Here is a 17,814-nt window from a genome sequence, read left to right on the forward strand (position 1 = left end):
GCGTACAGTTATTGCAGAGTCTGTGAGAAAACAACAAACTATAGCACAATGCTATTCTTGTCATGGAGCCAAAAGGCAGCAACTTCTTTGCTTGCCAGTGCATTCAATCCTACATCGACGGGACTCCTTTCTTGAGCCAGAAAGTTCAAGCATGATATTAGACAACTAGAGATATTGGGGTTTTTTTCTTGTACTAAGCCAACACAAGAATATATTGCAGCTTATGCATTGTTTTTCCTGGCTTGACTTTACGTTGGCTTATCAAATTGTGAACATCACCACCTGCCAGGATGGAGGAGATGTTTTCACAGACAGATCATCTAATTTATGTTATTATTTCCTAGGTTCCTGGATTTTAGGACCACTGCAATAAACTATTCCAGTTTCATGAGTAGTACAGACTAGAATCAGGAAGGGTGTAAAATTTCAATACCGTCACAAGTAGGGCAAGAGCACATCCCTACAACTGCAAGAGGGTGTTACAGAGGTCTAAACAGAGAAGATGAATAGGAGATGATTGTAGCTTGGCCCGCATAATGTAAGGCTGAAAGGAGACAGGCTCATAACAAAGAAAACAAAGCACTTCATGTAAAGCATCACTGAACAGTTAAAGTCTGACACCAGACATTGAGGAAGCAGAAAGCTTGCATAGACTTAAAACCTGAATGGACAGATTAATGGAAAAACAATCCATCAAGGGCTCCTAATCACAGATACAGCACCTCTGAGCCACCAGATGCTGGGAGAGTTACCTGTGAAGTATCATCCTTCCCCAGGCACCCACAGTTGACCTCTGTCAGAGAGAGGGTTTGGGGCAGCTGGATTTTTGGTTTGATGTGGCTCAGTCTCTCTTATATGGAAACCACTGACAGGCCACACTGAATTTTCACGACTATCTTGAGCCTGAAAACCAGTCTTTTCATCTGTGCCTGTAGGCAGTGGATCTGCCAGCATGGTCCAAGGTTGTACTTCACTGAATCTGGGGCTGCATGCGCCCAGCAGGCTTGATCCCTGCTTCCCCAGGAAGCAGCTGAACAGATGCAAAGTTGGTTGATCTGGGAGCTCTTCATTCTCCCCATCATTCCCAAAACCACACTTCAGAGCAGTGTAGACACAGCCCTGGGGACTTGTGCTCCTCTGTTTGAAGTACGAACCCTTCACATCAGTTGTCTTCTAGCCTTGGAAAAATACTTAACATACTTAAGTGTGAAACCAAGCGAGTCTCCCCCTTTGTCCTTGCCAGGAAGCACTCCAGAGGGGCGGAATTTGTTTTTCCGATTAGACTTCACGCAGCATGACCTTTGCCATCTCCAAGCCAGGTTGGGCTGATTAATGGGCTGTCGTCCCAGCACAATGAGCTCCAGAGGGGTGTGGGGTTGCTAGGACATTCTCCTAACAGCTTCTGCAGGAGAATCACTTTTGGATCGCTCTGCACCATTAAGCAAAGAACCTGGGGGTCTTTAATTTATCAGGTGGGAAGTGAGGATAATTACTTTTCAAGCAGCCGATATACCCGAGGTGTACTCACAGCGGAAGCACAGCAGGGAAGTTGGGGGATTCAGACACTGTTTACATTCCGGTGAAACTGGATCTCGAGTTATACACCAAGCTTGGGAAGGGAGTGTCAGACTGGGATGGAGAGGAGGACAGGCTTTTATATAGAGTGACTGACAGATTAATCTAATAGTCTGGACTCTGAGTCTCCACAGGTGTTCAGACCAGTGGTCAGACCAACCAAATTTGCAGACAATAAATCCAAAACCTGCATGGGCCCATCGTGACTAATTTTGCCAGGGGTAACATCAGGTGTGTGACAGGTTACGGGTCGCCCCCTGCAAGGACTGAAAGGACTGAGTGATTATTGAGAGCATTTTGAAAAATTAACTTCTTGTCCCTTTCCTACCTCTTTTTTTTTCCTACCTCTCCTACCTTTTGATATTAAACTTTATTGTCAGGATCTTTGGTCATTACATAAACATAAAGAGAATCAAAGCCCAAAGGGGGACGACACTTTACCTCCTCCTGAGCAGAGGGCTGGAATTGTTTCCTGTCACAACAGGACTGTAGTTACTGTTTATTTAACTGTCAGGGGAGCAGTTTAAAGCATCAATATTAGATGATGGTCTCACCAAAGAAAAGCTTGTTTCATATCTTAGCCTGGGATCCAGGACCTCTTTGTGCTCTTTTCCAAAGGTGGAGCAGCAGTTTGACCAGTGACTGGTCTCTGGAACTGGGATGGGTCAGCTGTACCCCACCTGGTAAATCATTTGGGATGAGCAGGGATGGTGAGGGATGATGGGTTCCTCCCAGCTAACCAAGGCTGAGAGGCAGGACTAGCGAGGCTTGCTGTCATCATCAGGAAGATAACAGTTGAGAAGAAAGCAACTGAAAAACAGAGAATCTAAATGTGCTTTTAAATCCATAGGGAAAAAGCTTGGAAGCTGACATCTTTAGCAAGTAGGCAGATCTCTGTAAGAGGCACAAGAGGGATGGGGCAAACACAAATCCTTTATATGAGAGGAAGAGTGACAGAAATCTTCCCATGAGTGATGCTGGTGAGCCTAGCATACAGCTTTTCCTCCCATCCAGTGCAACCAGAAGACACAGAAGACTAGATATTTTGAGACCTGGAACCTCTCTGAGTGCCATCCCTCCCTTGGATATGGAGGGCTATCACTGAGCAACAGCCCTTTCCCCTGCTCTGCACTATCCCACGGGAGCCACGTAAATGTCATACCTCTTCCAGCCTTTAGGTGAAACCAACTCATCAATGATATCTTAATAATATTTAACAGATGCACACACCTCCCCTGGGCTCAATAAATACATTCTGGGCTCATCTCCTATCTCTCTTAAAAACACTAGTTAAAAGAACAGAAGGGGGGGGAGAAATAACCCCAGATGCAGCCAGTGCCCTGCGGGATGAGGCTTGGGTCTCAGAGCCTTCCTCACGCTGAAACCCCCCACGAGTGAAATATGTCTCACTTGGGGGGAGAGGTAAAGAGATGGTGATCTATCAGCTGCTTAAAGGCGTCAGCACCAAGCAAAGAAGAGGAGAAGCAGGCCCTAGGGGGACAGGCAGGGATCATTCCACAGCACAGGCAGCGGCGCTAGCGGCAAAGGCGTTTACGGAGGCCATCAATCCTCCTGTTTCTAGGTCTGGGCGGCCCATCAGCTGGGATCAGGCAAGAGTTTCCTCCCCTGCATCATCCAGCACTGGTGCCAAAGACCTGAATTATGATGCTGAGTAGTGTAGGGGAAAAGGGCTCTGTCTTTTGAAATATCCGTTGTTGGCTCTCCATCAAAAACAGTGTAACAGGCTGCATGGAGCACCAGACTGGGATCTCCAAGTCTTGAAGCAGCAGGATGGCCGCATGTGGCTGCAAGACAGTTGTATCTAAACACATTGCATTTGTGTTTCCAGCACCCTGGGAGGAAAGATGGGATGGTATCATTACACCTTTCTCTAGAGTGGCAGCAGAGGTCCACAGAGATCACAGGAGGCCCCTGAATGGCAAGGGAGCCTCCTAATTTCTAGTGTTTCCCCCCTCCTTTCCCCAGGGTGGTGGAAGGAGTTCCTGATTCATGAAGAAGGCTGGGCTGCAGGTGCCTCTTTCACCCATTGTCCTGTTTCCCCATCTTCCACGGCTGCCCTGTGCCCCAAGTGTTGTATTATATGTGAGATCTTTAGGCAGAGGATCATGGTTTTGCTCTGTGCTTGTACAATGCCTAGCAGCTAAAGCCATTCTCCATGCAGAGCTCAGACACTAGCTCAACAGTACTAGAAATAATAAAATACCACAAGCACAGTGTAGCTTCAGTAAAGAAATCTAACCACACTTGAGCAAGGGGAATTCAGCTTTCTGGTGGAAATAAAAGGGTAAAGCAAAGCTCTTAAGGCTAATGACATTTTCCTGGCTGTCATCAGGGCTGCAAAAAAAATGGCCTTTTCCTGTTGATTTTGCTGTTTCCTCAAGTCAGTAATTATTTCCTTCACTTGCTTTAAGCTCTCACACCTTATCCTAGTAATCTCAGAGGCTACAAGGATCCCACTTTGTGTATTTATGAGAGACATTTTGACAAGGCCCATTTAGACACAGGAAACTTTTCTGTACTTTTATATGGGCAAAGTCATGTGGGCAAATTGTCGGTTCCTTTGGGAATTTATATGGGCAAAAAGTCAGTTCCTGGTACAATGACACTAGACAGGCATCTTTAACTTCCTCAGTTTTTCTTATTACTTAACAGTAAACTGTTATGTTTTCAGATGGTTAGAAAGAGATGGGCACCTCCTCCCCACACACACCCCCGTGGAGTTTGTTAACCTGTGAATTTAATTGAATCATGAACTTACCTGCATCTGGTAAAATGGGATCCTGACTTAGGACACGGATCTTCCAGGGACCTTAACACACATCACAAATCATCATTATGCTACATGAAGCTTTGGAGATTCAGCTCACCAAAGCACCAGTTATCTCTGTATTATCTTAGCCATTTACAGATCCTCACCAGCTGTGAAGAGTGTAATTTGGGTAAGGCTGGAGATAACCTCTTGGCCCTTTGCCTTCTGAATGGAGCTGCCTGGTGAAGGTACAGGAACCGTGACCTCTGCAAGGGCATTGAGAATGGGCATTAACAGGGCAAAATGGCACTTGACAAGTCAGAGAGAAAGTCTTTGTGTTAAAAAAGGTGAAAAATATTTGTAGCCTAGTCAAGAGCTTTGAGGGAGCAGATGGCTTGACTGCAGCACTACCAAGACAGTTGAAATGGTTTCCTGGCTGTGAACATCTTAGAGGAACCTGTTTGCAACACCCACCATGGTACATATGCTTAAATAACACCACTTGACCTGGTAAATACACAAACAGAATCCCCTTTAGAGGACCATCTTGTAGCACCTGTCAAAGATCCTCCTGATCTTCTAACACAAGGTCTAAGTGAAGAGATGGGGAATGTAACACCACACCTACATGCTGTCTAACCCTACAGAGAAAACACAGGCAAAGTGAAATCCTTCCCAATCTGTCATCCACAACCAACCTGCCAGAAAGCAGCACATATCTTTAAATACACTGTAGGAAGGAAAATGCATTGTTACTACACATAAAAACATACTTCCATTAGGAGAGGGGACCAAAATGTGTTCGAGACTAGCCAGCAGCAAGAGGGTCTCCAAAGTATGTGATTCCTAAAAGCTCTCAAACCTTTCCACTGTAAGCTTTCAGCATGGCTTGAATCAATATTGCCAGTGCAAAATCTGTTCTTCATCAATGGCACAGTGATAAAGCAAGCCTATGCTTTGGCTCGCCTTTCTGTTGGGATGGATGTCAGTCCTCATGCTAGGATCATGATCTAATTCTCTGGAAGACAGCAACAAGGGTATCAGGGGCAGTTCATTAGTGTAGGAGTTTTTCTGCATTTGTCACTGGATGGAGGTGGATTTTTGCAATAGATCATATCTTTTACAACCTTCCTGTTCCCTGGGTAAGTACTGTTCTGGTCAGAGCAGCAGAATTTGACAGTCCCACTCTGAACCTCTTTCTCTCCAGCTCCACCAGTTTAATCAACAAATGCTGAGATGAAGAGTTCAGCTTCTTTCCCTAGTTATGTCCCAGGTGTAGCACAGTAGGGCTTTTGCTGTTTATTTTCAGACTGGGTTGCTGTTTACAGATGTGGAGCCTAAGTAGAGTGTCTACATGCAAGCCATGGGACTAAGCTCCCAAATAATCAATGGAAATATAACAAGTACTGTCAGTACATGACCAAAGAGTTGGCCAGATGACCAAACTTAGGTGTCTACTCTATCTGTTTATAAAACATACAAATATGTAGCTTAGAGAAAAGAAAGAGGGGGTGTGATGTCTAGGATATCTCACAGATCTGTGAAACAAAAATATTGCCTAGATAGAGAGATGGCAGCAGAATAATTCCTTCCCACAGAAGAGGTGATTCATCTGAGATAGAAGATGAGGTACGGTCACTGTAAATAAGGGAAAGATGAGACATCCTGGGATAAAAGAACTTTGTCCATATATTTGACCTTAGTATAATGCATCTCAAAAATCAGCTGTATTGTTGATCTGAAAATGCAGGACAGGCAGAGTTCACTGGGGAGACAGTTCATTCATAGCAGAGGATGTTAAGTCACTGCTCTGAATTAACCGGTAATGGAAAGAGGACACCAGTAAGGACTGTTTGTATGCATCCTTATGAAATATGCCATGGAAGAGATGGAAGAGATTGCTCAGTCCAGATCAGAGACACCTCCATCACCAAAACTACCAGACCAAGCCTGCGAGCTCAGCCTAGGATGGTGATCTACCCTTCCTTTCTCGAGGCTCCCCACTGTGATGGGGGAAGCCATTTCCTCTTTGAGTCTCTTTGCCTGGTCTATGAATTAAGATGCTGATCTCCAGGGATATCCATCTGGAATGCATCTGACATATTTCTCCGGTGTTGCATTTGGCTCATGGGAATTGCTGTCCTCCCGAATAAGATCAGGGGTCCATCTACCCCATCTGCCTGTCTCCGAGAACAGACAACACCAGATGCTGGAGGTGAAGCTGCAGGAAACCCCTGTGGTCAGGAGTTATAGGATATCCTACCTAGGGAGACATTTTCCTTCAAAAATCCTATTGCTGAATGTTAACGAATGGGCTGGAACGTGAGGTTTCTGCCTTCTCTAAGAATATGTGCCTGTGAGCAAACACAAGAAGTTGCTATTTATGGGTTACCCTCCCTCAGCTGAGCTGCTGTAAATAACCATATATGCCGATGGCCTGCTCCTGCTGAGAGAGAAAATGTGTTAGCTTAAAACTCAATGAACTCCTAGTTCAGCTCTGGCTCTTCCTAAAGAAATAAACTGCAATAAAATAAGAGTTTGGCTCATGTTTGATCAGCTCCATCCATCTGAACACACCCCACTCTTCCTGAATCAAGTATGCATTGAAGCAAGATCATACTGGAATTGCACAGCAAGTGAAACTGTGAGAGCTGGCTGTGTTAGGTACAGCTCTTTCACAACAGGGCATAAATCTTCTCTTAGAGCAGGAGGACAAAGGGAAGGTAAAAAGGAGAGGAAAAACAAGGTGCTGCTCTTATTTTCTATAAAGGACCTAGACGGAAAATGCAAGCTTGAAGTCTTGACGTGATGTGCTTAGATTCATATTTTTGTTTTACAGAGTGCAAAAAATAATAAAAGCCTTACATTCCACAGCAGCAAGTCAGGACAAAGATGAGACTGAAACCATGTCTGCAGGAGGAGAAACTGCAAAGATGCAAGACAGTTACTGAGAGAAAAGGAGCCAGCACTGTGGGGGTGTGAGCTGTACCTCCAGGGCTGACTACTGGGAGACTGAAAGTAACCTTCCAGTAAAGGCCTGGTCTACAAAGCAATGGGGGTGCCCGAATCCATGGGTACCCACTGATTAATTCCTTGCTCTGCAAAGGAGTTGAGTGAAGATAATGTTTAGGAAACAGAGGGAAAATGCACCTTCTGCAACTCCGGGACTTCAGCACTGAATGATGTGGAAATCAGCACAGTATTTGTTTGCATCTGCTGTAGAGCATTAAATGGTTGAAATATTGTCAGCAGCAGTGAGAGCAATGGCCAGAGTTTGAGAGGGAGAGGTGGTATATACCTGATGGATGAGAAACGGTTAGATCTGATACAGTGCTGTTGGACTTGATCACAATTATCTGCCTTGTGCTAGTTCTGATGAGGCAAAACCATAGAACACAACTTTACGGATTTTCGGATCCCAGCAAGTGTCCTGTCCTTGGCACTGCTGGATGGAGACAGGCTAACTTAGTCAATAGGTAAGCAGGTCATTTGGCAGCCAGGATGACTGATGAATCCCAGGTTCCTATGGCTTTGTGCCTTGTGAGTCATCACCCATCTCGATTAGCTGGTGTTAGAAAAGGCTGAGCCCATCCATGCCCTGGCTTTCCCCGAACATAGGCACTATAGGAGTTTCCCTCCTTAAGCCAGCTGCTCATCTCATAATATGATCCAGTACACATGAGATGATGTTATGGGGGAAGAAAGACAAACCCACACAGTGTAGTCTTGTTGCTTTAGGAACTCGGGTGAACAAGATAACAGCCCTCCCTGAAATGACCGCCTCTGAGAAGTCACCCACTCCTGGTCTGCATCTGAGACAGAGTCAACTCTGCCAAGCCTTGCCAGAAAAACTCCCTGTCCTGCTCTTAGGGACACACAGACCTGACATATTTCCAGCCTTTCCCAGCAGCTTGTAAGGTTGCAGTGTTATCCTCCTCACCTTAGGAAGAAAACATAAGACTGGACTGGATAAGGCCCTGAGCAACCTGACCTAACTTTGAAGTTAGCCCTGCTTTGAGCAGCAGTTTGGATTAGAGACCTCCTGAAGTGCCTTTCAACCTAAACGGTCCCAACCTAAACTATGTCCCTCCAAGGGGACAACCACCACTGGAGATGTGCCACAATGTTCCTGTTGTCTGGAGGCAATCAGGCAGTGATATGCTGAGCCTCCACAGCAATGTGCTGGTTTGCTTGCTGAAAGACAGCTGCCTCCAGCGAAGGTGGAAAAGGCAGTCTCCATTTGTTGGGTTTATTTAATCCTTCCCAAACTTGTGCCAATCAACACAAAAGAGCTTCTCTCAGCAGAAAAAGAAAGAAAGAAAGAAAGAAAGAAAATTAAATAAGCCCTCATTCAAGGAGCTAACCATCCTGTTAGCCTAATACTTGAAGCTCCTGAGGGCTACCTTGTATCTCATCTCTCCTCTTGCCTTCCAAACTCTGAATTTCTCTTCCCCTCCCCCACCCCATTACAACAGCCCAGCCTTCAAGCCAGTCCTGGCATCTCTCTGCCTCTTGTGCAATGTTTGCCTACTACATGATCCCCTCTCCAGCAAGAAGTTTCTCCTGCTGTAAAGAAAGCTGACAGCAAACAGGGACCAAGGCTCTTTTTCTGCAGAAATGCACACACCTCACAGATTCTTACATGCTTCTTGCTGTTGGCCATAATAAACTCGCCTGGCAGTCGTAAGCAGAATTAATGCATGTTTGAGTCCCCAGCTGGGGGGGCTGATGGCACAGCAGATAAACCAAAAACGACTATTGTATTTCCAAAACAGCACCAGGGGAGATGTCTTTCCATGTGACACCACATCGCAAGAAATCACATGGATTTTTGCTAATGTGAAGCTTCAGGGCATTATTGTGTGAAGCAGAGAGGCAATGGCTTTATACAGCTCTGCATCTGAGTTATTTCCAGTTGTCTGTGCCCTCACACGTATCAAAGGCTAAATCTGGAAAAATCTGGGCAGGATACAGGGCATTTGGGAAGGAGATATTTCCAGGATAAGATCTTTGAGACCCAATCATTGCAGGATACCACAGCACAGAGCTTATCAGGTAAGTCCAGTGGGGTCTGAGATTGCTTTACGTCCTGTGCACTCATGGCCAAGCTGACCATGAGGCAGGATGTGTCTTCCTCTCCCTTTCCCTTCTCCTTCCAGGTTGGAGAATGAACTGAGCTCCCACAATTACCTTCCTCCCAAGAGATACCACACACATTTTCAACAGCAACCCTCTCTTCCTTGCTGGATACCAGATATCTCATGGTGGTGAAACATGGTGGCTATTTAAACACAGTCTCAACTTTATACAGCAGATTAACCCAAGGGGTACTTCCTCCAGCCAAGCAAGCAGGATGTCTTTGAGAAGAGCAGCACACAGTTACCCAGGCAGAAATTAGGTAAAGGCAACAGAAGCTTTTCCTGCAACACTTTTCCACAATGCTTTTAGTGACTGAAAGGAGCTCTGCGTCCCTTTGCTATATATTGGTATGTGCCTCTAAGGCAAAGATCCACCTCTCTTTCACATCCCCTGCATGAACAGCTGAGTCTGTGCTAGGAGGCCATATCAACCCAAACTGCAGAGCTCCCAGTGCTGCAGTGAGATGCTGAGCACTCATGTGGATGAACTAGATGCAGAAAAACAATAAACCAAGCTCAGAGTTACTGGAGATACCTCCTCTTCAGTATACAGCTGAAGATTTGACTGCTTTCCTTGCAGTCTACACTGCAAAAATTTGTTCAGCTTGGGATGCTCAGGCAATTTGCATTGTCATACAGATACTGTGCTACAAGACTCTCTGGAGACAGCTTCTTCTCTTTTCCAAACCACTAAGCTAGTGATGTGTGGATCTACAGCATAGTCCAGCCAGATGGATTTAGCGCTTTTACTTCTAGTAGGTTTTAGAGAAGTAATGGCAAAATGCCATCAAAGATCGAGGGTCTAAATGAGTTGTGCACTGAGCAGACCCACTGTGAGACCATCCTTGCACTGAAGACATTATAACAATACAGAAAGGATAATGCAATGAAAAGAGGGTGGTATTTCCCCAAGGAAAATGCCCTGCTGTAGGAACAGTGCTGAGGGCAGGTTCTGGAGGTTCCTGTCTCTCTCCATTAGCTGGAACCTCAGAGGTCCCTTCCAACTTCAGCCATCCTACGATTCTATAAAGAGTCCACACTACTGGCTTAGGTTAGGCCGTCTGTAGACAGCAAATCCTATGGCTAAGTGACTTTCCTAAGCTCAAATGAGGTCCCTGGCTGAATCAGGAACTGGACCCCTCTTTTGCATCTCTTTCCAAGTTTATCCATCACTTGAATTTGCCAATTTTGTCAAAGCTTCTTCAAAACTAACAAAACTTCAGCATTCAAAGCCCTATCTCTTTAAACACCACAGGATGAAAGTCAGTCCCACACAAATGGCTAGTACCAGGAATTAAATGGCTTGCTGAACTTCTGCTAGTTCTGTCTTCATGGCTAACCCACCCTCCAAAAGCTGAGCTCACACAAGTCTGTGTTTCTGCTCACAGTGCCAACACTTTGCCCTTCTCCTTTTGTTCAAAACTGCTGGGAAAGGAGGACTGTTTCTTCATCGGTTATTTAAAACCTTCGTGATTGTATTTTTCATTTCACAAGAGGATGGAGGGAGTGGAGATTAGACATTGCTTATAGCAAAGTAGCAATATTTCACTACCTCTGCAATGACAGAGTTTCCAAAACCTTCGTAATCTGCTCAGGAAAGAACACACTGACCATGAACTTATTTCTTCCAACCTCATTTGCTAGCTTTGACCCTAGACCTTCCTCCTGGTTTAGGATATTGGCTGAAATCTTGCTGTTGGGATTAATATCTCCCTCTCTCTCTAACTGACCTCTGGAAGGGAAAACAAGGTTTGCCTTACAAGGAATTAAGAAGAGGTTTGCAAAGTACCCAGAAGATAATTAGTGAGCCTTTTCTCTGTGCACAGCAGTGTCACTGAAATCAAGACATATCACATGAGAACTTGGACCCAAAAGGAGCAGGAAGCATGAAGTTTTTCTGTTGGAATCTGTTTTCTTATCTCTGTGTTTTACTGGTTTGGCGGGGAGAGGAGAATGGGAGCCACAAGTGATGTGTCTGTAGCCATGGAGCGACTCAGCTCTGGATCTGAGACGACACATGCCCCTTCTCTTAGCCTCTGGCCTTACTCAGTCAAGACTGCATGATGTCCTTAGGCTGCTGACAGTTCCTCAGCAGCTGAGTTCCAGTTTATTCCTATAGACTTTTATGGCTACATATATCATCCTAAGACAATTTAATCTCTCAGTATCATCAAGTTTATTCTCTTTGATCTGACAAATCCAGCCTCTTTTTTTTCTTTTCTTTTCAACAATCTTTGTGGTTAATCTTTTGCCCGCTGCAATGTTGTTGCTCTGCAACTGTAGCAGGTCAGGGAACTTAGCTGCTGACTCTGCAAATATTGTTCTTAATCATGATTTGATGGCTTTTCATCCATAATGACAGCCAAACAACCATGAGCAGGGATCCTGTTCCATCATGTGAGTTACCTGGGTTTGGATAGTTGGACCAAAAAAAAAAATATACACACAAAAAAACCATACAGCAAACACCTGAGTGGCTGTAAGAGAAAAGTCACTTTTTTCACAGAGGCATCCAACCAGGGAGCTTATGGCCAGCTGGTCAGCTGAATTTCCTTCTTTTCAATGACCCAATTCACTCTTACCACTTGTGAATCAGAGGCATCCTTCAGGATTTGGCAAGAGGAGGGGTGCAAGATTCTTGGTCCAATCCCATCTGATGGACCAACAGTCCATTCTTCCCTCCGTAGGCCCCAATCCAGTAAAGCCCTTAAGCACGTGCAAAAACCCCCTTGACTTCAGTGGAATTTCTCACTGGCTTAACGCTAAGCATATGGTTGCGTTCATACCACCGCCTCAGCGTGCTTCTCCAATGGCTGTGTAACGTGCCCATGACCTGCTAAACAGCTGACACATTCCACCCTGCAGCAGTTCTCCACTCTGCAAAGTGATTTCTACATCCAGAGAGTGGGAGATCCTTCAGCACAAGAAATGCCTAATTGCTAAATATCCTTATATTTATTTCTTATCTTTGTGCCCAGCCCTCAGCAATATATTAAACTATCCAAAGGTCAGGGAGAAGGGAAAAAATCCCTGCTTAGTTTGCTTCTTATCAATCACTGAAACAGGTTGCTAAGAGGAGAGGGAGGGTGAGAACCTGACTAAAACAGACCTGAGTAGGGTCACTATATGCAATAATCATAGAATCATCGTTTGGGTTGGAAGGGGCCTTTAAAGGCCATCTAGTCACACCCCCCTGCAATGAGCAGTGACATCTTCAACTAGATCAGGTTGCCCAAAGGCCCCTCCAACCTGGCCTTGAATGTTTCCAGGGATGGGGCATCAACCACCTCTCTGGGCAACCAGTTCCAGTGTTTCACCACCCTCATTGTAAAAACATTCTTCCTTATATCTAGTCTAAATCTACCCTCTTTTAGTTTAAAAACATTACTCCTTCTCCTATCACAACAGGCCCTGCTAAAAGTTTGTCCCCACCTTTCTTATAAGCCCCCTTTAAGTACTGAAAGGCTGCAATAATGTCTCCCCAGAGCCTTCTTTTCTTCAGGCTGAACAACCCCAACCCTCAGCCTTTCTTCATAGGAGAGGGAGGGAGAAAGAGACTTAACAACTTGAGGAAAAGATACTGAGTTTAAAGAGAGCTGGGAGCAGACAGGAATCTGCTCGTAGGAGAGTTGGCTGACAGGTGAGAAAATTCTCTCAGCAGATGACAAACCCATGACCAACACTTCATGCCTTCTTGCTCCTTTTAAGAACAACCAAGCTTTCTCCAGCTGCTTTTCTTCATCCCTTTTCCTTAGGGTCATCCTGGCCCAAAAAAGCTTGGGCAGACATTTTCCCACCTGCAGGGCTGGTCGTCCTCTCCCTCTCCCTGTCCTTCTCCTCTCCCATGGCTGTGGTGGACATCATAGAAACACCACAGTTTGGAGGCCAGCTACAGAGATGCCTGAGGAAGCATTGCATGGAAATTGCAGCTGGGACAGTACGGATGGGGCAGGACTCAGGACTTGCTACAAAGACTGAAAAGTTCTTCTAGGAACATTTTATTTTAAAAATTGGTCAGCCTACAATTTAAGCCCACGTCTGTTCTGTCACATTTCCAGCTCTACCTCACCAATGCAAACACACTGAGGAGGATCTTTAGCAACCCAAACTAGCAAGATTTGTTAAAATGTTTCCCATGGGAGAGAGCTGAACCTGGCCAATTTCTGTCAATCTTTCACCTGTCCCTGTGCCAGAGGACTTAGTAAAAGACACTGACTTTGTGTTGCTTTTGTTTGTTGACCTCACTGCATTTTACTGCTACAGTTCTGCTGCCCCAGCCATGTGTGTGCTTTGGCAGAGGGTGAATAACTTCAGAAATGTTGACATCTGCCCCAGGTTTCTTTAGGGGGGGTTGGAGCTCATGGGGGATCTTTGCTTTTGGAAAGCTATGGGGAGAAAGTTGTTGACTGAGACACAAGTAACTCAACAAACAAAAAGCTTGAGCTAGAAATGTGAGGTATACCGAATTTTTCCCCTTGCTAGAAGGGCTACAGTAACTTTGAAGAGATAAGAAAGCAGGCAAACTTGTACAGCCCATCCCCACCTTCCTTCTATTTGCTTTGCAATATTCAAGTTTAAAGTACTTACTTAAAGTGCTTTGTGTTGCAAGAGCAGTCACCAGGCTTCAATTCTTCAAAGCCTTTCTGACTTCCCACTGACCAGTTCATCTGGAAATTATTTTGCCTTGTGAAGAAGCATCTGTCATTGGCCAGAATTGGCAAAAAGTGGTGACATGCATGTGCGGGGAAGACCCCATTTTGGTATGGTGCTTCTATAGACCCAGGGAGCAGAGGTCCTGAAGGAAAAGAATAAGAGTGGAGTATGAAACATTCCCTTAATCTTTTCCTCCCTACAGTCTCAGAAATTTTTGGGATGCCTTTATTTACATGAAGCATTCTTGACTGACATCAAAGCTAAGTCAGGTTTATAAAAAGCCCCAATCTTGGCCAGGACCAGATTCCAAATATGTTGTTCTGATGCTTCTTCCACTTTTTTTCAAATCCCCAAACTAGAGAGGACAAAGCCTAGTTTGGGTCTCCAGATGTAACTCTCCCACACCCAATCTTCTAGACAAATAGACAGATACAACAGATGTTTTTATGTCATGACATCCTTAAGTATTTAGCATCCCCACAGAATGTGTGATCGTATCCATCCATTCATCCATCCACCAAAAATGCCATGCTACTTTTTTCTCAGGTCTCAGATCTCTGTTGTTAGAAGGGACACTGAACAGGACTGAGCTACTGCTTAAGTAGATATCCATGGGAAATTTGTATTTCAGATCCTATCTCAGAGTGTTAAATTAAGACTTTCCAGCTGAAGACTTTGGTATATAAAATTTGACAATACAAAGGAGGTGTTTGCCCTGTGTAGGTTACTGGCTATAGCTCACATGATGGACTGAAAGTTGCTGAGAGAAGGTAGGTGTGACTGTTTCTGCCATAAATGTGTGTCTGACTTGGCAAGAAAATAACTTTTTTCTGCAGTATAAAAGGATATAAAAAAATATTTTGCCATAATCTCTGCACCAGGATGGAAATATGTAGAAATAAATCCAAATGGAAATTGCCAGCTGGTCACAGCTGACAAGGAAAATTTTGGAGTAGAAAAATGGTTCTGTTGGTTTTTCAATTCCTTATTTCTTCAAATAAAACCAAGTTGAGAGCATGCAACGGACTAGTGGAAGATTCAAAAGTATAATGTTGGCCTTCATAAGAATCCCTTTCTCTGGAATGAATATTTTCATCTGTCCCACTTACAAAATGGATTAACCAGAAGTAGCATAGTGTGCCTCCTGGTAAAAGATCTAAGACAAACATCCTTAGACTTAATGACTCAGCCTTAAATTAGTCTCCCAGGGGGGAAAAAACCACTGGTCCCATTTTCTAAAACACTCCAAACTAAGCTAATCGTATAGCAGTGATAATTAATGATTCATCCTTTCAGTGGACAGAGAGAACAGATGAGACGATTAATAGCTTTATTACATCTCTACTTTGATATCTGTAATTTCATAAACATGGTACTCATGTTGAGTGTTCATCAAAGTAAATAATAATGCATTTTGAAATCATGTAGAAAAATGGATAAATGTTCCATGACCACAGGTCTTCAGGGGATGGCAGAAAGCAGTTTTCTTTCAAGGGCTAGCTACATATAATAGAAGTTCAAATGATGCACAAGAGATTTCCTTGGTGACTGCGGCTTTTTCTCTTAGCAAATGGTCATGACCAAGACTTCACTATTCTCAGAAGTGTTCAGTATGGGGGATTTATCTGTGAATTTCTCAAGCAAGCAAATTCTGTTCCACAAATTATTAGTATCTCCAACTGTTTTAGACTACTAATATTTTTGACTGTTTGGCTAGCCTGACATTAGTGTATGGGAAGCCTTATATATTTTGCAAGTCTGTATTGTAAAACAAAAGAAAATAGATGGAAAGTGACTTCATTTTGCTCCCATTACCACCTAACTTAACCATTCACTTTAGAAGGGAGAAACTGATCCTCTAGAGGCACCAGTCCTTCACCTTTGACTATAGCAAGAGCCTAGAGAACTAGAAAAGATTACATTTGTTTAAAGCTTAGGATAAAGTGTTGTGAAACAAATTCCACCTCTGATTCTCACTCCTAGCCATAAGTGGTTTTGCACTGAAAGAAAGTTTTATTTCTTAGCCGTCATCAAACATGATTGCCCCTAACCTATTTGAGATCTTTGAGGAGCACCTTCCCAAGAAAGGCTGAGCTTCCACAACTCTCAGGGAGATCCTCAGCACCTCGCCACATTGGCTCCTTCACTAGCTGGTGTCCTTGCTGCCAGCAGCATTGTATTTCAGTGGCATGTCCAGTTCCACATGGTAAAACCAAGTAGCTGGTGTGCACAATAGCATATTAAGCCTTGTCTCCAAATCAGCATACAGATGCAAAACATGACACTGATTTATTATTTACTAATTATTGTGTAGATTCACATAATGGAGGAGAGACTTCCTCTTTATCTTTGGTGACTGATTAGACAAGAGTCATGAGGAATGTAATCCAGATACTACCATGAAAGCAAGAAGAGTGAAATTCTGGAGTAGATGGCCTGGAAAGTTTGTGAACACTCCATCACTAGAGGATTTTAAGACCAGTCCAGGCAAAGACTGCTTTCAGTTGAGTTGCCATTGTCTTGGGGAAGGTCAGTGCAGTAAACTGCCTCTCAGGATCCCTCCCATTTGTTTTCTGTGGCTCTAAAAATTCCCTTTTCTCTGAAACTTTCAAGGGGTATTTGCACACAACAGCTGCCATGCACCAAGGTGTTCCAGAGGCAAGCACCGCATCAAGTAAACGCTTTCTTGACAGATTGCCTTGCCTATCTAGAAAGCTGAATGGTTTTCCGGTGACTGAAACACAGACATTATCATGAAAGGTGCAGCAAAATCCACCACAGGTAGGGCTTTTTCCTACTGCAGCTCTCCATGGAGTGAATATCCACAGAACAGGCGTGAATTGCTAGGACAAGAGTTTCAATGGGGTTGAATCCTTGTGGGTAAGTGTCTTCATACTTCCTTCTCTTGAGGAGACAAAAGCCCAGAGCAGGAGAGCCTCCACTAACATCAGTCCCAGCCCCAGCCTGGGGATGACACGGCAGCTCTCCCACCAGGCACACAGCAGCAGGGTGCACGTCACCTCTGGGCCCAGCAGCTAGAAACATTGAGGGACCCCCAGGCTTGCTTTAACAAATACCCTGGCCGAAGTCTGATTAAGAAACAGCATGCTGGACTTCCCCAGATACAGCAGCAATACGATGTCAGCACAACCAGAGGAGACCCCCACGCCCAAATCTGAGCTGCCAGCTCAAGTTCTCCCAGCACACCCCTTCTGTCCCAGGCCAGAAGTGAGGGAAGAGCAGCTCTCCTTTCGTCCGCCACCGCTGCTGACAGTATTTCTCTCTGGTGCAGATTACAACAAGCAGCGTCTTGCCCTCCCTGCCTGGCTCTCGTCCACGGAGCCCCTCAAAGTTCAGCCGTAAACCCCAGCCTCCCCCAGCTACACAGAGGAGGGGGATATTTTGAAATGGCTCTTCACCACTGACTCTTTGCTTCCAATGCAGAATTCAGGTCGCAGCAGACGCACTTGTTTGCTTGTATTTAAAAGGAGGGGGTGGGAGGGAGGAAAGAAGGAGGAGATGGGACAGGAGATGCACAAACTTTTTGCTTTCAGGCAGAGCAAGAGCACCCTCTGCAGCTTACTGCTCAGAGCACAGGCAGGCTGGGAAAAGGAGAGTGGATTGCCTCCAGCCCTGCTGTCTCAGGGGGAAGAAGGGATGGAAAGAAGCAAAGCACCA

The sequence above is a fragment of the Haliaeetus albicilla genome, chromosome 4 (assembly GCF_947461875.1).
Source record: "Haliaeetus albicilla chromosome 4, bHalAlb1.1, whole genome shotgun sequence".
Classification (NCBI taxonomy): domain Eukaryota; kingdom Metazoa; phylum Chordata; class Aves; order Accipitriformes; family Accipitridae; genus Haliaeetus; species Haliaeetus albicilla.